The sequence below is a fragment of the Dipteris shenzhenensis genome, chromosome 12 (genome assembly GCF_047967505.1).
Source record: "Dipteris shenzhenensis isolate YYH24624 ecotype China chromosome 12, Dip_SZ_1.0, whole genome shotgun sequence".
Classification (NCBI taxonomy): domain Eukaryota; kingdom Viridiplantae; phylum Streptophyta; class Polypodiopsida; order Gleicheniales; family Dipteridaceae; genus Dipteris; species Dipteris shenzhenensis.
The window spans coordinates 9,201,845-9,213,878 of record NC_141607.1 but is presented as its reverse complement, the minus strand read 5'-3'; the positions used below and the strand labels follow the sequence as shown (position 1 = coordinate 9,213,878).

General features: G+C 43.3%; 1 protein-coding gene across 3 annotated transcripts in view; it reads right to left on the bottom strand.

Moving 5' to 3' along the window:
- Window positions 1–12,034, bottom strand: part of LOC147895776 (Protein kinase superfamily protein) — a 151,092-nt gene that overhangs the window by 43,937 nt on the left and 95,121 nt on the right. The gene's annotated exons all lie outside the window — the stretch shown is intronic.

Below are 12,034 nucleotides of genomic sequence, written 5' to 3'. Positions count from 1 at the left end.
ATGTCATGTGTTCCCATTGCTGGATTTCAGAGGGCAGCATATGTGATTTATGAGTGGTATTGTCCTTCCAGTGAGGAGAGATGTTGAAATCACCACAAAGTAGAGCATTAGAGGACCAAGGATATTGCTTTATGGAGTTCCACATTTGAGCTCTGGAAGCTGAATTTTGAGAGGCATACAAAGATCCTATTTCAAAAATCTCTCCATTGATCATACATTGGATAATCATCCATCGTCCACCTAGATCATTATATGCTATCCAGGGTTGCAGATCATGTCTGGCTAAAATGCACAGCCCAGAGAATTGTTCAGATCCTGAATAAAATATATCATATCCAGAAAAAAACCCATGCTGGCCAGCAAAAAAATGCTGATTATGCTCTTGCAGACATACAACATCCGGATGAGTTGTATTTATATAATAACAAAGAAGCCTCCATTTATTCTGGTTGTAGAGGCCCTGTATATTATAGGAAAAACATTTAAGAGAAGCACGCATGAAAATATATACAAGAGAATGATCGGTCCTCCAAAAGAACGGGAGGCCTCAAGCCTCTGCCATTGCCACAGGGTCTTGCTGACCCTCAGCTTCCAATTCCCTGATAATATCATCTTCTTCACAAAGGGAAAGACCCTTCTTGACTGCATTGACCCATGCCTTTGAGATGGCGCTGCTTGAAGAGGTAGAAGATTGTCCTGGAGAAGGAGCAGAGGCATCCCAATTACGAGATTGGAGAGGTCTTTGTTTGAGAGCCACCGTCTTCTTTGCAGTCTGCCATCCCTCATGAGATGATGAAATATTTTCTCCTAACTTGCTTTTGCCTTTATCCTTATTTTGAGCTGAATTGGCCTGGCTCCCTGTATGAACTGAAGGCTTTGCTCCTTTAGCTTCAATCTTTTCCACATGTCTTCTGACCTCCTTTATTAGATGGCAGAGGAATAGCAGCTGGAGGAGGTGGATGAAGGATAGAAGGACACTCCGAAGCAAGATGCCCAAATTTGTGACAAGAAAAACAAGCTCCAGCAAAAATGCCCCATTTTAAAGTGAAATATTTCTTGCCCAAATTAACACCCTCAATCTCAACTGCAATAGAGGAAGGGGTCGGTCTATCAGTATCACATAAGATGCAAAAACGATTTTTATTACCTGTTGGACGAGGGGGACAGATCACTTGTCCCAATGTCATAGCTAAACCTGGAAGCTCTGTTCTCATATAATCTGGAAAATCAACCACTTCAACCCATACGGGGCAATGATGCTTGATGAGGTTCTGATAGTCCTTATTAGGGGACCAGGGCATGATATGCACCATCTGGCGACCGAAAAATAAAGGAGACATTTCCAGCATGTTTTGTTTTGTCAAAGCATCCAAAAGATGAACTTCATAAAATCCTCGGGAGGCAAAATAGAGTCCTTCTACATAGCATCCACCTAGGAGAGAATTCACCCATTGTCCCACATCATTAGCAGAGGGAATTTTGCCTAGGAAAAAGATGATAACTGCAGTTTGAGAGAGCTTCTTCAAAGGTTGCACAAGAGATGGCAGCTTCATTTTGTAAGTGAGTTCTGAAGCAGGTTGAATCCATTCCCTTCTACTTTGTTGAAAATCATCATTCAGCATATCAAACACATAGGAAGCATCTTCAGAAGAAGGAGCTATGGGGGAAGAGGTTTCCCTTGATTGTCTTTTGGGTTCAGGAGAGAGGGCTCTCTTGACATAGTACTTGTTTGGTTTTGCCATGGCAGCTAAGGGATTCAACAGATATCAAACAACGAGAATCGGACTGAGCACAAAGAAGGGCTGGCAGGCTGTACGGAGGCTGAACTGACGCACTGTACGGTGGCACAAAGAAATTGACAGAATTGTACGGACAGAAGGAGAGATTGCAGGTAAGAACTGACAAACTGTACGGGACTGCTGACAGGCTGTACGGGAAAACAGACTGTGTACGGTAGATTCAAACAACTGTACGGGAAAGTACGGACGAGCTGTACGAAATTTGAGAAGGATGACTGCAGGTACGAGCTGTCGTGCAAGATGGAACAGAATCCTTACGCTAGCTTCGTACGGAAACCGTACGACGGCCGTACCGTGGTATGGACAGCGACGCTGATCAGCGAGCACTCCTCTCCGCTTCTCTCACGACCGTCGCCTGATCTCTACCACACCTTGACACTCACTCACTCACACCTCTCTCTCACACACACAACACACACACACTCTCTCTCTCTCTCTCTCTCTCACACACACACACACACACACTTTTTTTTTTTGTAATACTTCATATTACTGCGTGGCAAACCTCCAAAAGAGGTGAAAACCCACCATGAAGTACAAAAAAGAAAAAGTACAAAAGGAACACCTGTCTAGAAGAGACAGGGAATGGGGATAACAAGGAACCAAAAGCCAAAGGAGGCAAATATGAATTTACACGCCTCCAGGTGGCGACATAAAGACAATATCCTCCACAGTGATCCCCCGTTGTACCAGAAAAGCAAGCGGGGAACCCGATGATGGAACTTCTGTGACAGAGGCAGAGCACAATTGGCGAAGAAGATCCAACTGGGGGAAAGAAGAAGGGCCATCTCGGAAATATCCAGCTTTGCCGATTTAATTGAAGGCGAGGCAAACAAACCACCATGCTTCCGCTGAAGAAAAACACGAGTAGGAGAAGCAATGGCGCGCGCACACACACACACACCTACTTGTTTCTTTGGTGGAAATTTTGCATTAAAAAGCATTTACATTCATAGATGTCTCAATGTGGGGCAACTACTACTAGGAGAAACAGGAAAAATGGTAAACATCCACATTAGAATGTCCATAGAGCCAAGAAGTACGTGCATGATATAATGAATATAAAGCCCAATACTGACACCAACTGAAAAACAGATTGTAGTCAGGGGTTGGTATACCTCCCAAACAACCAAAACTTCCAGCCAAAAGCAATACGAGGAAAATGGGCACGGAGATAAGTCCCCAATCTGGGAAGAAAGTCACAGGAGTCCAAAAAAGATGAGGGACCGTCTCCCTCAGATGCGAACAAGATGGACAATGCGAAGACATAATGCACCTTGCAGCCAAGAAAGAACCCACTCGCAAAGCACCAACCAAACATCGCCATAAGAAAATCCGTTGTCTAAGCGGGAGCTTACTGTTCCAAATACGGCCAAGACAAACCTTCCACCGAGCAAGTGGTTTGTCAAGATGCCACATAAAGTGACCCCACTCATGAATCCATGGATGTGGTAGAAGGAGATGATAGGCTTTCTTAGTTGTGAGACCTGCAACGAAGAATGAAGGATAACCTAAAATGCCTCAATCAAATCTCCAATCCAAAAGAGAAAGATCTGTAAACAAACGGGGAACTCGCTGGAAAGAAAGCAACATGGAAGTTGTTAGAATTATTGCCATATTCTAGGCACTGACCAATGTAATGTAATAAGTGAGTTAGGGGCACTATTCCCTCTTTGGAGTCCCCCCCCCCTAAACCACAGTTAGGATCCCTAACTACAGTTAGTGGTTAGGATAAGGTTTTTTCACTTAGACAAAACCTTCTCTCCTTTGTAAGTTGCACTCTCTCACTCTATTCAACTTACATTTTGCTCCAGCTCCCTTGCTTCCTGCATTTCCTTCATTTGGTATCAAAGCAACGTTAGCTCATGCATCTCGTACCTACTCCCAGACCAGCTCTTGTAACCAACTCTCGCGCTATACAGCCCACGTTGTCTTCATTCGTACAACAGTAAGGTTCCGTACCATATAGCTCGTGTCGCCATCCGTACAACTTCCATCGTCGTCCGTACAGTCTGCCATTGTTGAACAGCGCGCCCGTCCCCAGCAACATCGATGTCCGTACAACGGGGTAGGGAACCTGTATTGTCTGCTCATCGTTGTTTGTACAAGTGCGTCGCATAGCTTGTGTTATACTTGTCCGTACAACCATCGAGTCTGTACCATACAGCCGTGCAGTCCGTACTGTACGGACTGTCTTACCACGTTCAGCTTTTGCATTCCTCGAACTCCATGCCTGCAGCTACCCCATTCAGTCTCTGCTCGCAGTTAGGTGCTCTCAATTTTCGTGCCATTTGCAAGTTACATTTGCAGGTGACATTTGTAGGTGACAGTTGCACATTGCAATTGGGGCTTTTGGTTTTGCTTCCAATTTTTGCACAGAAAATTTGACCTTTTGCAGACAATTGCAAAATTTGGGGCTTTCGGTCAATTCGCCCTCTTTCAGTTGCAATTTCTTGCAAGAATTTGGGGCTTTTGGCATTCGGATGCAGTTTTGCTGTATAGAAGCTGTTTGGCATCTTTGCAGGCAGTTTTGGACTCAGATTGAGTGACATTGCAGACAATTGCCATTTTTGCAGTGTTATGTTGGCACATTTTGGGCTTTTGTAGGACACTCTAGTTGCACTTTGAGACTTTGATTGGCTATGACAGAAAGCTGTCATTGTGGACAGATTTTTTGCAGATTTGGGTTGTGCATCTGAAATCCAAGGGATATTTCTTGTCACATTTGCTGCATTTTATTTTCTTTGGCAGTTATGGCTCAGAACAATCCCAATTAAGTATTTGGCCTCCTCACACAAGAGGATAAGTTGGATGGAGCCAACTACTCCTTAGGAGTTTTCCGGTTTGCAATCTGTTAGTTGCCAAAAACTTATGGGACTATGTGAATGGGGATGACACAAGACCAGAGAATGTGGCACTTGCCACTCCTTCCCAACAAGGAGGAGGAAGGTGTAGAGGACAAGCTCAGGGTGCAAGACAAGTGCTAGGTGCAGTGGCTGCTGCAGTTGTGCCTCCCACACAAGAACAAAAAAGGTGGGATTCACGTGATGCACAAGCACTTTCAGTAATCTCTCTTTTTGTCAAAAGGTTTATTATCCCGCACATTCGGTCATGCAGGACCTCAAAGGCAGCATGGGATATTTTGGAGAGTATGTTTGCAGCCCGCAATGATGCCAGGGTCTCTTTCCTGAAGAGAGAGTTATCACATACTCACATGGATGAGGGTGACTCAATGTCTGATCACCTCACCAAGCTTCAGGACTTGAGAGAGCAATTGTTGAATATAAATGAGATTATTCCTGATTCAGAGATAATAACCACTACTCTGAATTCTCTTCCTGAGTCATATCTCGGATTTCACACCTCGCTGAATTTGTTATTGAGCGGGGTGGCAACACTCTCACTTTTCACGAGCTGATAGGATTCTGTTGTTGCAAGAAGAGAAAACCAGGAAGAACATGGCTTCACGGGCTAGTGAGCATGCCATGCTTTAGAAATTCAAGCCCAAAGGGAAGGGGCAGCATAAGCAGCATGCAAATCAGCCTACACATTAGCATAAAGCTGACTTTGGATAGCCTTCTCAAAAGGCTGAGAATGCAAGAAAAGAATTGCCAAGGAAAAGAAAAAGGATTCAAGCAGGGCTGTCTCAGATTCAGCTCCTCATGCACATGATCGTGGTGATGCTTCAGCCAACTTAGTGGAAGAAGACTATGCCTTTCTGACTTGCATTTCTGATTTTCAGGTGGCTGCTCTGGATACTACAGCCACATCTGAGGATGACTCTTATGCTTTCTTGACTTGCAGCTATGACCTTTCAGAGGATGCATCCGCTTTTAATGTCAATGAGACACTGAACACAGGGTATTTTGATAGTGGTGCCTCCAGCACATCAATTCCAGGAAGTGTCTTTTTGCCTCTCTGCATTCACCACCCATTAGAAAAAGGGTGACATGTGCCAACAGCACAACACTTCCAGAAATTGTCTTTTTGCCTCTCTGCATTCACCACCCGTTAGAAAAAGGATGACATGTGCCAACAATTCTTCTTATTCAGTTTGTGGTGTGGGTGAGATTGAGCTTACAACCACAGACGGCACAAAGTTCAGAATTTCTAATGTCCTTTATGTGCATTAAGAAGAATTTACTTTCAGTGTCCTCTCTCAATAGAGGAGGATGGCACTCTATTCCGTGGTCTTTTTCAACTTGACATTTATGAGAAAAAACCCGATCATGCACTTACAATATCCACTCCCACTGCTGCAATTCAGAATGTGGAGTTATGGCATGCCACATATGGGCATATGAGTTATGGCAGCTTGATGACACTTCAGAAACATGCTATGGTTGATGCTTTGCTTCCCTTGGAGTCACCTCCCCCTCATGCCTATGAAGGGTGCATACTTGGGAAGATGCACAGGTCTCCCTTAAAAAAGGATGGTGTAGTAAGAGCTGTTCGGAAATTACAGCTCATTCATAGTGATGTTTGCGGTCTCACGAGGACTCCTGCATTGGTTGGTTATCTGTATTATGTCACATTTATTGATGACTAAAACTACACTTGGGTCTATGGTTTAAAGAAAAAATCAGATGTGTTTAGGTATTATCGACACTTTGTGGCAAAGGTTGAGAATGAAACAGGACTCAAGGTGCAGACACTCCGCACAATAGAGGGGGGGAGTATATGTCTCATGAATTTGAGGCTTATTTGAATGAGAAAGGCATCACACATCAGCTTACAGTGAGGTTGACCCCTCAGCAAAATGGTAAAGCTGAGCGGAAGAATAGAACTCTTATGGAGATGGATAGATGCATGCTCACGAGCAAAAAGTTTTGGCTTGAGGGTCTCATGTGTGCCAACTATGTTTTGAATCGGGCTCCCACTAAGGCTTTGAAGACAAGGAGTCCCTATAAAGTTTGGCGTGGGAGAAAGCCTTCAGTGGAACATTTCCATGTCTTTGGATGTGCTGCATATGCCCATGTGCCTGTTGAGTTTCGAGATAAGCTGTCAGACAAGGAACTTAAATGCATATTTGTTGGGTATAGTGCACAGAGCAAAGGTTACCGTCTCTACAATCTTGCAGCACGCAAGATTTTTGTCAACCAAGATGTAATCTTTTTAGAGAATTCAGCACATACACATGCTGACTTTAATATGCTAGCTTCTTCCACATCAGATGATGTTTTTGAGGGATTACTACTCATTGCTTTGGGTTCCACAAGCTGTTGTATGCCTCATTTATTTGTGCAATACACGGCCCGATATTCAATTTGCAGTATCTCAGGTGAGCAAATATATGCACAGCCCAAAGACAACACATTGGCAGGCTGTAAAACGCATCTTCTGTTACTTGCAAGGCACAAAGTCTTATGGCTTGATGTGTCCCAGGCGGGGTGACTTGCAGATGCATGCTTATAGTGATTCAGATTGGGCTGGAAATTATGACACTAGGCAGTCCACAAGTCATAATTGTTTCTTTTTGGGACATGCTTGCATTTCTTGGCTAAGCAAGAAACAATCATCTGTGGCTACTTCCTCATGTGAAGCTGAGTACAGGGCAGATTTCACAGCAACAGTTGAGCGTGTGTGGCTACGTTGTTTATTTGCTGATCTTCATCTTTCATTGGAGGGTCCTTCTCCAATTCTTACTAATAGTTAGAGTGCTATAGCCATCGCAGACAATCCTGTGTTTCATGCTCGCACGAAGCACATTGAGGTTCATTATCACTATGTCAAAGAGAAGTTCATGCAAGGGAGATCAGTATGATCTATGTGTCAACACATGACAATGTTGCAGACATCTTCACCAAAGCACTTCCACGTGAGAAGTTTGAGGCATGTCGCAGTGCCCTGAACTTATCTCCTTTTGGTGATTGATCATTTCCTTGTACATCATCACATTGGCACTGCAGGGGTGTTAGAATTATTGCCATATTCTAGGAATGTAATAAGTGGGTTAGGGGCACTTTTCCCTCTTTAGAGGTTTTTTCCTAACCACAGTTAGGATCTCTAACTACAGTTAGTGGTTAGGATAAGGTTTTGTCACTTAGACAAAACCTTCTCTCCTTCGTAAGTTGTACTCTCTTACTCTATTCAACTTACGTTTTGCTCCAACTCTCTTGCTTCCTACATTTCCTTTAGAAGTAAGAATACGCCATATAGGCCTGTGATGCACACCCAAAGAGAAACGTGTCCTAGCCTGTGGAAAAGAAAGAGTAAGGCCCCTGTCATCCACCATGTCAGCCACTGTGGAGATACCCAATCGATGCAGAAAGTAGGCCTCCCTATGTTGAAGATGAGCCAATGGTGGATCAAAGACCCTACTCCAATCAATAGTCCACAGACGGAGGGTATTTCCAAGATCCGAGGGATGTAACAAACCAATGCAAGTGCTCTAGCAGAGATTGCCCAATCCCGAAGGAGGCGAGTACAAAATGGACAGCCAGGAATAGTACCATGCAGATGCCCAAAGATAATATCTAACAGAGCTGGAATCCACTGTCCAAAAGCATCAATATGAAGAGAAGCAAACATACAAGAGAGCATAAGTGTCCATGGCTGATGCTGCTCTAGGAAAGTAAGCAAAAGTGTAGCCTTGCAAGCTAACACATGGGTGTGAATATTTAAGATATTTAAATCCCCATGCATCTTGGGCGAATAGACATGGTTGTACTTCAGTAAGCGAACTGCCCTAGGATCCCTTTTAGTAAGCCAAAGGCATTCCATTGCCCTGGATATGAAATTCTCAATATCTGTGAAAGACCAAGGATCAAAGGCAAATGAAATTGCACATAGGTCATTATAATGGACTGCACTATTCGAAGGCGAACATGCAATGGCCATGTGGAGAGCTTCCAATAATCTATTTTATGAAAGAGCTTCTGTAAAATCCATAATCTTTCCTGTGGCAGGGAAATATACCAACCAATGGGATAGCCCAAATGACGGATAATCTGATCAGTAGCAGGCAAAATCAATCCAAGCCATAAAATATGGTGCCAATCACTTGCATGGAGAGGAAGGAGTTTGGATTTTGCAAAGTTCACTTTCAATCCCGCTGCAAGGCCAAATGAGTGAAGAGCCTGCATAATATGGCGAATATACGAGACAAAATTTCCAAGAAAAAAGAAAGAATCATCCTCATAGGCCTGACTAACACAAGGAGCAGCTCCGGGAATATTAATGCCATGCAAACACCAGCAAGAAACCAAATCATCCATATGCATCAAGAGTGGATGTGTAGCAATGGCAAAAAGCAGAGCACTAAATGGACAGCCCTGACGGGCAGAGCTCCCTAATGACCATGAAGAGGAAAGAGCATCAGACAAACAGGATGCCGTGCCACCATCATAAAGCCAGTAAACCACCCTTTGCATCTTATGCCCAAAACCCAATCTATCATGACATTTGCAGTGAAATCCCATCTGACCATATCAAATGCTTTTTCAATGTCTATCTGCATGATCAGAACATCCTGACATGTGTATTTGGCATATTCCATACCACACACGCACACTTATCTCTGACATATTTTTTGAGACACACAGGCGCGCGCGCACACACACACATAGAGCGTTTGGGCTAATCCTTTGTTTTCCCAATAAATTTTCCTTTTTGCTAATTAAAATTTCATTTTTCTAAATAACTTACATTTTTTTAAATTAATGTATTTTTTGGTATTTCTTCTAATCAATCTCTAAATTATTTCTAAGACACACACACACACATGCGTACTCACTAATACCCTATTAAACATATGCACGTAAAAGCGCACACACCCCCTATATTGTTAAGCACATGGCTTGTTTCATGTAATTTAAATCTTTGACTTTGTTAGATGAATGCTCTGACTTAATTGACCTATAGATTTCTATTCTATTGACTAAGGCATATTGCTTGGAATTCCATTCCATATATATTTTTAGGATTTTGACTTTGCTTGTAGTTTACTTGCAATATATTATCTTACAATGTTAATTTCTTGACTAAGTAATACGGCCATTTGGTAATCCTTGTAATTTGGCGAATAACATTTTTCATAATACGTTTGGATTTGGTTGAATGAAAGGAATAATATTCATTTATGAAGAATGGTATGTAGATGTGAGTTGGCAAATGGTGGGGATTAATGAGGTATTCGGTGCATATTATTATAATATTAGTTGTGTTGTACCTCTTTAAAACCAACACTTAACACAACCCATTCCTCACTCAACCAAACCCACTCCAATCCCACCAAACCCCCCCCCACCCCTCTACCCAGCGGAACATTGCATGACTTTGTGCACCGTCTCTCTTCTTTATGTAACGCTAGTGTTTCTCATCTCCCTCCCACAGCTGTGCCACCTTGTCATTGCCTCCTTGCTATGATCTCAACTTCTTTCATGACTGCTCTCAGCTGCGCCACCTATTGCCATTGCCTCCTTGCTATCTCGACGCTCGGTAAGACATCCTCAAGGCTGTCTTCTTTTCACTGTTGCAAGCCTCCTTCTTGGCTGTTCCTGGCTCAGGTTCTCTTGCTTCCACCCTAGGTCTCGGTTCTCTTTCAGCGCATTCGCCCTCAGTTCCCTCTCAACCGCCTCTTTACTCTCTTTTTATATGTGCTCTTGGTTGGACAGCCTACTCTAGCATTTCCCTGGGTGCAGCTCCCAATTACGCTTTGTGATCTGATGCCCATTTTACGTACCTTGTTCTCCCCTTTGGCTTTGGTCATGCTTTCTCTATCACTTTCATTTATTTTAGCTTTGCTTGCACGTCCTTTGTTGCCATCACCGTAAGGTATGGCTTGCCTTCTCCTTTATCATAAGCCACCATTCTTTTCCTTCCGCCACCTTGCTTGTTCCCTTGACTAATTTGCCTCACGTACTTAACGCATTGGCACTTCACGCTCAAGTACTCTTGTTGCCAGGATGACTTGGTTTGTCTATACCCCTTGATTTCCACATTGTGGCTTTTGTACCCTCCTTGTTTCTTTCTGGTCATCCAGTTCCTACTGGAGCGTCATAGGCTACATGGCGGCATTATCTCTTTCTTCCGAGCTCTATTTAATGGCTGTTGGTTTCTCAGTTTACTTGTTTAATTGATTCACACTCTTACGCTCCCCTTCCCCTCTACTTAGCACCCGGTTCATCCTTACACACCCCTCTTACGCTTTGCTTCCTTAAGTTTTTACGTGGTGTGGGATCAGAACTAGTACCTGCTATCTGTTTTGGTCTTGGGCTGGTTGGTGTTCTCCCCAAGGCATTCGGACAAAGCAGCAAGGAACAAAATCCTCAAGCAAAGTAACAAACTGAGAGACACCAAGATATGGGTTTCAGAGGAGCTCACTCCACTCAGCTCAAGATAAAAGCCAAAGAACTAATCAAAGTAAAGGAAGCTATGTGTCTCTTGGTTCAGTAGAAGCAGACTACAATTGCTACTTCTAGCTGCGAGGCTGAGTACAGAGCAGCTTTTACAGCTACAGTGGATTGTGTTTGGCTCCGGAAGTTACTTGCAGATCTTCATGCATGTCAGACAGCTCCTACTGTTATCTTCATTGATTGTCAGAGTGGTGTGGCTATTGCATGGAATCCAGTTTTCCATGCCCGCACAAAGCATATTGAGGCTCATGATCACTATGTCAGAGAGAGATTATCAACAGGTGACATTTAGTTGTCTTATGTTCTCATTGAAGACAACATGTCATCTTTTTAGAGAGGCTCTTCCTCGACCTAAGTTTGAAGCTCCGGCAAGCTTTTAACTTAGTATCTCTGGTGACATAACCTGTTATGCTCTGTACAGTCATAGGTTGTTGTATCCCTATAGGATGAAGATGTGCAACCATAACATAAGTTCTTTAGGTATTCTGAGACGTGTCCACGATACTTTAGCCCATACCATGGAGGAGGGTTTGTAGGCCATTCTATGGGCTATCCATAAGTGCCACTCATTCCTTGTAGGCCTAGTTATAGGCAGTTAGGACGCTTGGTATAGTTAGTCCATGTACCGGTTAGTACAATTAGTGCTACTAGGACACCCTGTCCTAGGATTTTGTCATATTAGGTGTACTTTGTACTCATTTCTCTATTTTGTTAGCAACAAGGATACGTGTTGACCCCAATCTTGTATTTTGTCCCTGCCAAGGAGTGTAAGAGCTTTTATGGACAAAGTATTTTCTCACTCCTGTATGATTGACCATTTCAGCCATAAACTTGGCTGCTTCTTGGCATACTGGCTCCAGAATCATATCATGGCGTATT